The sequence below is a fragment of the Actinia tenebrosa genome, unplaced genomic scaffold, assembly GCF_029948245.1.
Source record: "Actinia tenebrosa isolate PJP-AT-01 unplaced genomic scaffold, QUT_ActTen_1.0 PGA_scaffold7__59_contigs__length_16204524, whole genome shotgun sequence".
Classification (NCBI taxonomy): domain Eukaryota; kingdom Metazoa; phylum Cnidaria; class Anthozoa; order Actiniaria; family Actiniidae; genus Actinia; species Actinia tenebrosa.
This window is the reverse complement of record NW_028292584.1, coordinates 3,495,932-3,509,744: the sequence shown is the minus strand read 5'-3', so window position 1 is coordinate 3,509,744 and position 13,813 is coordinate 3,495,932. Positions and strand designations below refer to the sequence as shown.

Genomic DNA, 13,813 nt, shown 5'->3' with positions numbered 1-13,813 from the left:
TATCGCAAGTTGGGGTTAGAAACCTTAGCTGAAAATGGGGTTAGAAACCCTAGCAGAAATTGGGGTTAGAAACCCTAGCAGAAATTGGGGTTACAAACCCTAGCGAAAAATCGCGCTTTAAAGTCTATCGCAAGTTGGGGTTAGAAACTATAGCAGTAATTGGGATTAGAATACCTAGCGAAAAATCGGGCTTTAAAGTCTATCGCAAGTTGGTGTTAGAAACCCTAGCAGAAATTGGGGCTACAAACCCTAGCGAAAAATCGGGCTTTAAAGTCTAGCGCAAGTTTGGGTTAGAAACCCTAGCGGAAAATGGGGTTAGAAACCCTAGCGAAAAATCGGGCTTTAAAATCTATCGCAGCTTGGGGTTAGAGACCCTACTAGAAATTGGGGTTAGAAACCCTAGCAGAAATTGGGGTTAGAAAACCTAGCAGAAATTGAGGTTAGAAACCCTAGCGAAAAATCGGGCTTTAAAGTCTATCGCAAGTTGGGGTTAGAAATCTTAGCGGAAAATGGGGTTAGAAAACCTAGCAGAAATTGGGGTTAGAAACCCTAGCAGAAATTGGGGTTAGAAACCCTAGCGAAAAATCGGGCTTTAAAGTCTATCGCAAGTTAGGGTTAGAAACCCTAGCGGAAAATGGGGTTAGAAACCCTAGCGAAAAATCGGGCTTTAAAATCTATCGCAGCTTGGAGTTAGAGACCGTACTAGAAATTGGGGTAAGAAACCCTAGCAGAAATTGGGGTTAGAAACCATAGCGAAAAATCGGCCTTTAAAGTCTATCGCAAGTTGGGGTTAGAAACCTTAGCGGAAAATGGGGTTAGAAACCCTAGCAGAAATTGGGGTTAGAAACCCTAGCAGAAATTGGGGATAGAAACGCTAGCGAAAAATCGGGCTTTAAAGTCTATCTCAAGTTGGGGTTAGAAACCCTAGCAGAAATTGGGGTTAGAAACCCTAGCAGAAATTGGGGTTAGAAACCCTAGCGAAAAATCGGCCTTCAAAGTCTATTGCAAGTTGGGGTTAGAAACCATAGGAGAAATTGAGATTAGAAACCCTAGCAGATATTGGGGTTAGAAACCCTAGCGAAAAATCGTTCTTTAAAGTCTATCGCAAGTTGGGGTTAGAAATCTTAGCGGAAAATGGGGTTAGAAACCCTAGCGGAAAATAGGGTTAGAAACCCTAGCGAAAAATCTGGCTTTAAAATCTATCGCAGCTTGGGGTTAGAGACCCTACTAGAAATTGGGGTTAGAAACCCTAGCAGAAATTGGGGTTAGAAAACCTAGCAGAAATTGAGGTTAGAAACCCTAGCGAAAAATCGGGCTTTAAAGTCTATCGCAAGTTGGGGTTAGAAATCTTAGCGGAAAATGGGCTTAGAAAACCTAGCAGAAATTGGGGTTAGAAACGCTAGCGAAAAATCGGGCTTTAAAGTCTATCTCAAGTTGGGGTTAGAAACCCTAGCAGAAATTGGGGTTAGAAACCCTAGCAGAAATTGGGGTTAGAAACCCTAGCGAAAAATCGGCCTTCAAAGTCTATTGCAAGTTGGGGTTAGAAACCATAGGAGAAATTGAGATTAGAACCCTAGCAGATATTGGGGTTAGAAACCCTAGCGAAAAATCGGTCTTTAAAGTCTATCGCAAGTTGGGGTTAGAAATCTTAGCGGAAAATGGGGTTAGAAACCCTAGCAGAAATTGGGGTTAGAAACCCTAGCAGAAATTGGGGTTACAAACCCTAGCGAAAAATCGGGCTTTAAAGTCTATCGCAAGTTGGGGTTAGAAACTATAGCAGTAATTGTGATTAGAAAACCTAGCGAAAAATCGGGCTTTAAAGTCTATCGCAAGTTGGTGTTCGAAACCCTAGCAGAAATAGGGGCTACAAACCTTAGCGAAAAATCGGGCTTTAAAGTCTATCGCAAGTTAGGGTTAGAAACCCTAGCGGAAAATGGGGTTAGAAACCCTAGCGAAAAATCGGGCTTTAAAATCTATCGCAGCTTGGGGTTAGAGACCGTACTAGAAATTGGGGTTAGAAACCCTAGCAGAAATTGGGGTTAGAAACCGTAGCGAAAAATCGGCCTTTAAAGTCTATCGCAAGTTGGGGTTAGAAACCTTAGCGGAAAATGGGGTTAGAAACCCTAGCAGAAATTGGGGTTAGAAACCCTAGCAGAAATTGGGGTTAGAAACCCTAGCAGAAATTGGGGTTAGAAACCCTAGCGAAAAATCGGTCTTTAAAGTCTATCGCAAGTTGGGGTTAGAAATCTTAGCGGAAAATCGGGCTTTAAAGTCTAACGCAAGTTGGGGTTAGAAACCCTAGCGGAAAATGGGGTTAGAAACCCTATCAGAAATTGGGATTAGAAACCCTAGCGAAAAATCGGCCATTAAAGTCTATCGCAAGTTGGGGTTAGAAACCCTAGCGGAAAATGGGGATAGAAACCCTAGCGAAAAATCGGGCTTTAACCTCTATCGCAGCGTGGGGTTAGAAACTCTACTAGAAATTGCGGTTAGAAACCCTAGCAGAAATTGGGGTTAGAAACCCTAGCAGAAATTGAGGTTAGACACCCTAGCGGAAAATCGGGCTTTAAAGTGTATCGCAAGATGGGGTTAGAAACCCTAGTGGAAAATGGGGTTAGAAACCCTAGCGAAAAATCGGGCTTTAAACTCTATCGCAGCTTGGGGTTAGAAACCCTAGCGAGAAATCGGTCTTTAAAGTCTATCGCAAGTTGGGGTTAGAAATCTTAGCGGAAAATGGGGTTAGAAACCCTAGCAGAAATTGGGGTTAGAAACCCTAGCAGAAATTGGGATTAGAATACCTAGCGAAAAATCGGGCTTTAAAGTCTATCGCAAGTTGGTGTTAGAAACCCTAGCAGAAATAGGGGCTACAAACCCTAGCGAAAAATCGGGCTTTAAAGTTTATCGCAAGTTAGGGTTAGAAACCCTAGCGGAAAATGGGGTTAGAAACCCTAGCGAAAAATCGGGCTTTAAAATCTATCGCAGCTTGGGGTTCGAAATCTTAGCGGAAAATGGGGTTAGAAACCCTAGCAGAAATTGGGGTTAGAAACCCTAGCAGAAATTGGGGTTACAAACCCTAGCGAAAAATCGGGCTTTAAAGTCTATCGCAAGTTGGGGTTAGAAACTATAGCAGTAATTGGGATTAGAATACCTAGCGAAAAATCGGGCTTTAAAGTCCATCGCAAGTTGGTGTTAGAAACCCTAGCAGAAATAGGGGGTACAAACCCTAGCCAAAAATCGGGCTTTAAAGTCTATCGCAAGTTAGGGTTAGAAACCCTAGCGGAAAATGGGGTTAGAAACCCTAGCGAAAAATCGGGCTTTAAAATCTATCGCAGCTTGGGGTTAGAGACCGTACTAGAAATTGGGGTTAGAAACCCTAGCAGAAATTGGGGTTAGAAACCTTAGCAGAAATTGGGGTTAGAAACCCTAGCGAAAAATCAGGCTTTAAAGTCTATCGCAAGTTAGGGTTAGAAACCCTAGCGGAAAATGGGGTTAGAAACCCTAGCGAAAAATCGGGCTTTAAAATCTATCGCAGCTTGGAGTTAGAGACCGTACTAGAAATTGGGGTTAGAAACCCTAGCAGAAATTGGGGTTAGAAACCTTAGCGAAAAATCGGCCTTTAAAGTCTATCGCAAGTTGGGGTTAGAAACCTTAGCGAAAAATGGGGTTAGAAACCCTAGCAGAAATTGGGGTTAGAAACCCTAACAGAAATTGGGGTTAGAAACCCTAGCGAAAAATCGGGCTTTAAAGTCTATCTCAAGTTGGGGTTAGAAACCCTAGCAGAAATTGGGGTTAGAAACCCTCGCAGAAATTGGGGTTAGAAACCCTAGCGAAAAATCGGGCTTTAAAGTCTATCGCAAGTTGGGGTTAGAAACCCTAGCTGAAAATGGGGTTAGAAACCCTATCAGAAATTGGGGTTAGAAACCCTAGCGAAAAATCGGCCTTCAAAGTCTATTGCAAGTTGGGGTTAGAAACTATAGCAGTAATTGGGATTAGAATACCTAGCGAAAAATCGGGCTTTAAAGTCTATCGCAAGTTGGTGTTAGAAACCCTAGCAGAAATAGGGGCTACAAACCCTAGCGAAAAATCGGGCTTTAAAGTCTATCGCAAGTTGGGGTTAGAAATCTTAGCGGAAAATGGGGTTAGAAAACCTAGGAGAAATTGGGGTTAGAAACCCTAGCAGAAATTGGGGTTAGAAACCCTAGCGAAAAATCGGGCTTTAAAGTCTATCGCAAGTTAGGGTTAGAAACCCTAGCGGAAAATGGGGTTAGAAACCCTAGCGAAAAATCGGGCTTTAAAATCTATCGCAGCTTGGAGTTAGAGACCGTACTAGAAATTGGGGTTAGAAACCCTAGCAGAAATTGGGGTTAGAAACCCTAGCGAAAAATCGGCCTTTAAAGTCTATCGCAAGTTGGGGTTAGAAACCTTAGCGGAAAATGGGGTTAGAAACCCTAGCAGAAATTGGGGTTAGAAACCCTAGCAGAAATTGGGGTTAGAAACGCTAGCGAAAAATCGGGCTTTAAAGTCTATCTCAAGTTGGGGTTAGAAACCCTAGCAGAAATTGCGGTTAGAAACCCTAGCAGAAATTGGGGTTAGAAACCCTAGCGAAAAATCGGCCTTCAAAGTCTATTGCAAGTTGGGGTTAGAAACCATAGGAGAAATTGAGTTTAGAAACCCTAGCAGATATTGGGGATAGAAACCCTAGCGAAAAATTGGTCTTTAAAGTCTATCGCAAGTTGGGGTTAGAAATCTTAGCGGAAAATGGGGTTAGAAACCCTAGCAGAAATTGGGGTTAGAAACCCTAGCAGAAATTGGGGGTAGAAACCCTAGCGAAAAATCGGCCTTTAAATTCTATTGCAAGTTGGTGTTAGAAACCATAGGAGAAATTGAGTTTAGAAACCCTACCAGATATTGGGGTTAGAAACCCTAGCGAAAAATCGGCCTTCAAAGTCTATTGCAAGTTGGGGTTAGAAACCATAGGAGAAATTGAGATTAGAAACCCTAGCAGATATTGGGGATAGAAACCCTAGCGAAAAATTGGTCTTTAAAGTCTATCGCAAGTTGGGGTTAGAAATCTTAGCGGAAAATGGGGTTAGAAACCCTAGCAGAAATTGGGGTTAGAAACCCTAGCAGAAATTGGGGTTAGAAACCCTAGCGAAAAATCGGCCTTCAAAGTCTATTGCAAGTTGGGGTTAGAAACCATAGGAGAAATTGAGATTAGAAACCCTACCAGATATTGGGGTTAGAAACCCTAGCGAAAAATCGGCCTTCAAAGTCTATTGCAAGTTGGGGTTAGAAACCATAGGAGAAATTGAGATTAGAAACCCTAGCAGATATTGGGGATAGAAACCCTAGCGAAAAATTGGTCTTTAAAGTCTATCGCAAGTTGGGGTTAGAAATCTTAGCGGAAAATGGGGTTAGAAACCCTAGCAGAAATTGGGGTTAGAAACCCTAGCAGAAATTGGGGTTAGAAACCCTAGCGAAAAATCGGCCTTCAAAGTCTATTGCAAGTTGGGGTTAGAAACCATAGGAGAAATTGAGATTAGAAACCCTACCAGATATTGGGGTTAGAAACCCTAGCGAAAAATCGGGCTTTAAAGTCTATCGCAAGTTGGGGTTAGAAACTATAGCAGTAATTGGGATTAGAATACCTAGCGAAAAATCGGGCTTTAAAGTCTATCGCAAGTTGGTGTTAGAAACCCTAGCAGAAATAGGGGCTACAAACCCTAGCGAAAAATCGGGCTTTAAAGTCTATCGCAAGTTAGGGTTAGAAACCCTAGCGGAAAATGGGGTTAGAAACCCTAGCGAAAAATCGGGCTTTAAAATCTATCGCAGCTTGGGGTTAGAAATCCTAGCGGAAAATGGGGTTAGAAACCCTAGCAGAAATTGGGGTTAGAAACCCTAGCAGAAATTGGGGTTACAAACCCTAGCGAAAAATCGGGCTTTAAAGTCTATCGCAAGTTGGGGTTAGAAACTATAGCAGTAATTGGGATTAGAAAACCTAGCGAAAAATCGGGCTTTAAAGTCTATCTCAAGTTGGGGTTAGAAACCCTAGCAGAAATTGGGGTTACAAACACTTGCAGAAATTGGGGTTAGAAACCCTAGCGAAAAATCGGGCTTTAAAGTCTATCGGAAGTTGGGGTTAGAAATCCTAGCGCAAGTTTGTTCTTGAAACTCTATTGCAGGTTGGGGTTGGAAACCCTAGCAGAAGTTGGTGTTAGAAACCCTAGCGAAAAATGGGGTTAGAAACCTTAGCGAAAAATCGGGCTTTAAAGTCTATCGCAAGTTGGAGTTAGAAATCCTAGCGCAAGTTTGTTCTTTAAACTCTATTGCAGGTTGGGGTTAGAAACCCTAGCAGAAATTGGGGTTAGAAACCCTAGCGGAAAATGGGGTTAGAAACCCTAGCGAAAAATCGGGGTTTAAAGTCTATCGCAGCTAGGGGAAAACTACTAGATAGACATATTTTAGCTGGAAATTTGCTGTTGAACATGATTCCTCTATCGAATACGGTCAAGAAAATTCGGTTTTCCAAACGAAATGACGTTGCCAAAGGAATTGGCAAAGTTCCTTTTCCGTTCACATACATTTGCTTATAAGAGCATTTTGCTGAATTAGCAAGGATTCTCCCAAGAAAATCCTTAATTTCTCAGCCGGTACATTAGCTGCAGCCCCCAAATCAAAAAAAGCAACGACTTTGGAGCTCTGGCTACAAGACTATGTAGTTTGGTGTGTGCTAACGTGAATGATGGAAGAGTTTAAAGGCACAATGTAATGTGGAGTATAGAACATCCACAGCCATTGTTTGGGACACAGAGCCAGCGTTGGGGGGAGGGGCTGGGGGAGGTGAAAACTACTAGATAGACGTATTTTAGCTGGAAATTTGCTGTTGAACATGATTCCCCTATCGAATACGGTCAAGAAAATTCGGTTTTCCAAACGAAATGACGTTGCCAAAGGAATTGGCAAAGTTCCTGTTCCGTTCACATACATTTGCTTATAAGAGCATTTTACTGAATTACCCCTGCGTCAGGACCATGGTCAAACATGATTAAAACATGTTAGAAGATGGTCAAGCAAACATGGTTGACAATGGTTTGTCCATGATGTGACCATGTTTTGACCATGGTCAACCATGAACGTTAAATTGTACAAGTTTAACCATGGTCAACCATGGTCAGTTAGTGTCTTGCTATTTAAAAGAACAACCATGGTTTGACCATGGTCAACCATGTTTAAAAGCAAAATCAATACCATGGTAGACCATGGTCAACCATGTTTGAAAGCAATATCAATACCATGGTTTACCATGGTCAACCATGTTTGAAAGCAAAATCAATACCATGGTATACCATGGTATACCATGGTCAACCATGTTTAAAAGCAAAATCAATACCATGGTAGACCATGGTCAACCATGTTTGAAAGCATTATCAATATCATGGTTTACCATGGTCAACCATGTTTGCAAACAGCACCCGTACAGCATGGTCAAGAAAAACCTACATAAATATACAATATCAGGGTGCAAATCATACTGAGCAGTAGTATAATTCACTCATTAATAAAGGAACAAAATAAATAAAACAATTATTGCCTTTTCAAACAAATATTTGCACTCACTTTTTTAATGCAACAGAAAATAATTTGAATACAATCAGCATGTAAATATTAGCCAAAATTTTTGTTTCTACACTAAAGTTACTATCATGAAATTTGGTTGGCCTGGTGCTCTTTTGTCCTGACAACTTACTGTACTTTCTGTTCAATGCTTAATGCACATCTACAGTATGGTAATAATTTTTAGAATTATTTATATTTTGTCATATTATAATACACTCAATAAAATAACTTGATTATGTATACAGCCAATCTGTTTATGCATTTTAATGTGCTAACTAGAATTCTTTTAAAGAAAATTGATCAAAGAAACAGATAAAATGACTTTGCTTAAAAATACTTTTTCCATACAGTTTTGTTAAGTATAAATGAATAATTGCAAGACCTTGAAAAAATTCATAATTTTCTCACTAAATGAGAAATAAATTGTTATAAAGAGAGAAGTTCAATTTGTAATAGCTTCTGCAAGACTTTTTCTAAGTATGTTGTGAATTTTGATTCCCCACTATGATTCCTTGTGGGTTTTTAGCCTATCAAAATATTTTCTCGGCTCTGTACATTACTTCTTGTAACAGATCTTTCTTGAACCTTAAAATCAATGTGGAAAGATATAAAATAATTAATGTTCTGTAATTGTATATGAGTTACGTGCAATTGCTAGCATTCTGGTTCGCTATATTAATTCCCAAAGAGCTCAACAAGAACGTAAACGATTCAAGTCGTATTTCGAAACATAAATGTTGTTTCACGCTTTCGAAAAGCCAGCCAGGCATTCAGCTTCATTGACAAACTTCATTAAAATGCTTAAAGCCACGAAGAGCAAGATTCCAGCAAGTTAACTACAGAATAAATTGGGTTTGAATAAAAAGTGAAAAGCAAAATAAGAGTCTCAATGTACATGCCTGATAGTGATTCAATCCATGTCCTCCTGATCAGCCACCGATTTTGCAATCCAGGAAAGTAAAAATTGAACCCATTGCACGATATCAAACTCTTGCTGAGCAAATTCAGCTTCCAAAACTCATAAAAACTTCTTTTGAACAGAGATTATACGGTATTTTTCTCTACAAGAAACGGTTACCGGTGAATAACAACATTAGGCGCCAAAACACAGACTATGAGCCCGCGTACATACCGGCTAATCACCAGTCCACTCACGGTCACAGTACAGTTTCTTAGTGGAAAGAAGGACTTGCAAATGTGTAGAGATGATTTGAAGATGTTTATATTTTAAATGCACTGGAAATAGTTTCAGCAGTGGGTAACAGTAACAGGAAATAAATAAGTATATTTTTCAATAATGTATTGTGTGGAAGTTTATTCGAAATGCACTGGTAATCTAAGATATGGATTTCAAAAACGATTTTTTACATGATGTAGGTAAAGGTTAACTTTTAAAAAGCCTCACTTACATACTTACTTACAACTATATGGTGTTAGTCTCTTGTTAGTTTCTAAGGAAAAAGTTGACATTTTTGCTAGCAAATGGGTAGAGAGTTAAGATAACTCAGATATTCTGGCTGACCATGGTTGACTGTGTACCATGGTTATCCGGGCATTAACATATTTTGACCATGGTTGGTAGTGTAACATGAAAATTGATTCTTATGTTTAAATGTTCCTTATATATTGACTGTGTGCCATGATCATCATTTTTAACACTTTGACCATGGTTGACTGTGTACCATGGTCATCATTATTAACACTTTGACCATGGTTGACTGTGTAACATGCATGGTCATAACAATAATGTAAACCAATTATATATATATATATATATATATATATTTAGGAATTAATTTTTAGATTTAACATTCATTATATTTTCTCATTTTTTGATCAATTTAAATTTTTTTTAAGAAAACCAAACCCAATGTCTTTTGACCATGGTTGACTGTGTGCCATCGTCATCATTATAATAAACTTTGACCATGGTTGACAGTGTAACATGGTCATGACAATGAATACAAATTAAACATATTTAAAATATTTAAACATTGATTTTAGCTTTTGTTCCTTATATTTTCTTATATTTAAATCAATGTATGCCTTTTTTTGGGTAAAATCAAACAAAATGTTGTTTGACCGTGGCTGATTGTGTGCCATGGTCATCATTATTATACTTTGACTGTGGTTGAATGTGTAACATGGTCATGAAAAAAATGTAAATTAAATTAATTTAGAATATTTAAAAACTCATTTTTAGCTTTTGTTTCTTATGTTTTCCCATATTTATATCAATTAATGTCTTTTCTTGGTAAAATCAAGCAAAATGTATTTTGACCATGTTTGTCAGTGTGCCATGGTCATCATTATTTTCTGATCATGGTCAGCCACCATGGTTAGACCAAAGTCAAAACATGTTTGACCATGGTTGACAAAGAAAAACCATGGTACCATGGTCATTCTAACGCAGGGAAAGAAAGTACTCCCCCAAGAAAATCCTTAATTTCTCAGCCGGTACATCAGCTGCAGCCCCCAAATCAAAAAAAGCAACGACTTTGGAGCTCTGGCTACAAGACTATGTAGTTTGGTGGGTGCTAACGTGAATGATGGAAGAGTTTAAAGGCACAATGTAATGTGGAGTATAGAACATCCACAGCCATTGTTGTGGATCCTTATTCTATCACTAACTTTGAGCTACAGTACGAGACCGTGTACAGCGAAGAGCTGGCCCGTAGCGCCGGTATGGAATATAGCGCCGGAAAGGCATTCCTTTACGACCACTTAGTGCTGTACAAGACATTTAGCTTCCTGGATAAGACGGATGAGGTTATTAACCAAAGTATTAACCTCCCCCGAAGAAGTCTCACGGGGTTGATGTTGGTGTTTGCCAAACCCTACGAGGCTGGTAAGCGCAACTCCGAAGCCTTTCACAACCCCAACATTACTAACGTAGGGGTAAATCTACGTCGTCTATCTTTCTGTCACGCAAAGCCTTTGAGACAAGATCGGTAATTGTATTTACTTTAGCCCTTGACAGAGCTATTGTCGTGTCATGCTTGGATATTTTGCTTGACAACTGTTTCATAATGCCCGTAGCAACAGCAGAAATAATACCACAGGCTGCCCCAACGCCGGCCAAAGGAACCCCAACAATTACTCCGGGTCCGGTAAGCGAAGTAGCAACGCCGGAGCCCGTTAACACAACGGATATGGATCCTGAAGTTATCGCAATCTTATGTAGCGTACTCCGGGCTCTAACGTATTTCTTCCTAACTTTTTCGTAGTGTTTTGCCTGCCCTTCCAAGTAAGCCAGGATTAGATTTGCTTTATTAAGCCTGAAATTCTCCGCGTTTAGTTCGTTAGGACCCTCCTTGGGAACGTCTGGGTACAACTGAGGTGCTGATGGTATAACATCTATTATATATACTAATGTACGACGCTTTTGGGAATGATTTTGAGGAGCGACCACATTATGGAGATTACTTAAGTCGGAAAGATCTCGGAAAGATGTTTGAGCATCGGCCAGAACCAAAGCCTGTAAGGAAGCAACCAAAACCTGTACATGAAAGGAAGCAACCAAAACCCGTGCTACCTAATTTCCCAAAGAATCTATTAATAACCAACCAGGATTACCCATTTTACGATGCGGAAGGTGGCATAAACAACTTTGATAAGATAGTGACGCATTTGAAGATCCCAGTGGGTAAGCAAACGTTTTACGTAGTAGTAAGGAATATCTTTAAGGATTTTAACCTTACGCACACTTCAGGAAAAGAAGCCCACGAATGGTTAAGGGGGCCTAACTTTAAGTATTGGCCACAGCAATTAAGCTTTGCCGTCTGGGCGGCTACGAAGGGCTGTGGGGTTGCCACGGATATGTTTGACATTGCCTTCTTAAGGTTTCACGTCGCCTTTACTATGCGGCGCATATTGAAGGAGCTGAGAGTGCCCCTGCCGGGGGAAAAGCCATTCAATCGAATGAATAACCACTACGACTCCGCTGCATTTGAAAGGCTAATAAATGAGTTTAAGCCGCAGCAGAGAGACTTTCGTTATCGGGAGGGCGCCACGCATGGCTTGGATATTATCTATGCTTGGCATGTTGACGGCGTGCGTCCGGCAGACATGTATCATCAAAAATACCCCGGGGTCCTAAAGTTTTACGACTTGGGTGGTCGCAAGAATGACGTTACACTGATCGATAGGATTGAGACAATTTACCCCAGTCCTTGGGATCCATTCGTATTATTAAAAGGAAAAGGCCTAAGAAACCTAGCCAGGATCAACCGCAGCATTGAAGCATTCATCTACTGCACCCTGGGAGCGCAGGTAAATACCCGCAGCCCCATCGTTGGTTCCCAAGGTGCTTCACAGGAAACGCAACAAGAATTCCTAACCCTGTTTGAGTCCGCAATAATAGAAAATGACATATCCAAATCGGTGCAGAGATATCAATTGGCGGTGCAACAATCCAAAGTGCGGTTAGATTACGCCTTGAGTCCTGGTTGTTGGTTAATGCCAAGTAATTTGGTCATCAACACTAATTCCGTTGTGGGTTACAACAACAAGCTGCAGCGAGCTACTAAGGATATGAAGTTTGGGGTGAATGACGTGAACTTTGACATGACCAAGGGCATTCCTCACTTCGTAGAGGAGCCAAAAAAGTCACACGAAGCGAAGCTACCCGTAGTTAAGAAACCATCAAAGAAGGCCCACGTTATGCTACCTGAGGAATATGACCATAACTTACTAAAGGCCGGCTTGGCTACCGCAGGCGTTGGTCTGAGCTATTATATATGGCGATGAACAACCCCTACGTAGCTGGAGTAGATTGTGTCTATACGACTTACACAGGCGAGAAAAAATACACCCAGGCATCTTGGGTTGGTGTCACTGGGATGTCCGTGAATCTGAACTACTCAGGGAAGAAGTTAATCCTTTGTAGCATTTGCATTGGTACGGACAGCCACGCCAACGTGGGCTTTAGGTTTCTAGATGAGAATGGCATACTGCAGCCTATGCGCGCTAAGACAAACAACAGGGAGCCTGCACATTTCTCTGTAGAGCCAAACACCGACAGCGATGAAAACTTATCGGTTTGGACTTTCCATATGGTGGCCGATTGCCACGGCAAGGTAAAGCTGCAAATGAGAGTTGATGATACGGGGGAGGTTACAGTAAATAGCATAGAGGATCAGAGAAATCAGCTTTATAACCATATGACCATTAGCACTCTTACGGTATTAAGTTTGTGAGACTTACTGTATACAATGACCACGTTAATATCCAACCCACACGCAAAGGAGGATTGGTTTCTTCATTATTTGGAGGAGAAGGATGACGTAAATGATGATAATTGGCACGGCACCGGATTATGGGTGGAGGTTGGAGGCCTAGGATTAATCATGTGCACCATTAGCATTGCGGGGTGGTATGCGTGTAATGTCGGGTTTAGGATCGTTGATGAGAACGACCGACCATTGCTGCCTCATAGAACGAGAAATAATAAGAGGCATCCGGTTCATTTTTCGATGGATCCTCCGCCGGGTGGAGAAGATTTGACGCCAGTAACTTTTCATATGATAGCCAATTGCCAATATGCAAAGCTTCAAGTTCGTTCCAGCAAGTCAAGTGGCGCCAACAGCCGCGTACGAAGAAATAGCCAGGGCACCTATAACAAAAATGCAACCTGGAATCATAAGCCCATTAGCACCATGAGTGTGTTGCCGCTAGTTCCGTATTATCAAGGCGGTGCGAATACTATCTTTACTTATCCCCAGTCGAGGATGCCTCGGAGGTCTGACGACGACAAGCCACCAGTAATACATAAGGATAAGATCAGCCCTTCACCTTTTTCAGGAGGACCACCCCAATAGCGACAACCAAGATCCAAATGTTATTCCCCACGAACTTCAACAGTTCACCGCCGGCCCTAAGTGCCAAGGAAACCAAGGAAATCCAAAGCACTTTATTGACTTAATTATCATTGGCGTCTTGTTTCAAATCTCAACACAGGAAACCCAAAGTACTTTATTGACTTATTTATCATTGGCGTCTTGTTTCGAATCTCAACACAGGAAACCCAAAACACTTTATTGATTTATTTATTCATGTACAATTTCCTAAGCCGGGCTTCCTGTGGTTTAGACCGTCGTGAGACAGATTAGTTTTACCCTACTGGTTTTAGTGTTGCTGTAACAGTAATTTTGCTCAGTACGAGAGGAGCCGCAGAGTCAGACAATTGGAATTTGCA

General features: G+C 41.0%; 1 long non-coding RNA gene across 1 annotated transcript; it reads right to left on the bottom strand.

Moving 5' to 3' along the window:
* Nucleotides 1-7,606: 7,606 nt before the first annotated feature.
* LOC148905367 (uncharacterized) lies at nt 7,607-8,772 on the bottom strand. Its single transcript, XR_016121771.1, has 2 exons — nt 8,517-8,772; nt 7,607-8,202 (listed from the first exon to the last, which is right to left on the bottom strand). It is a non-coding gene; the product is annotated as an uncharacterized LOC148905367 (long non-coding RNA).
* Nucleotides 8,773-13,813: the final 5,041 nt, after the last annotated feature.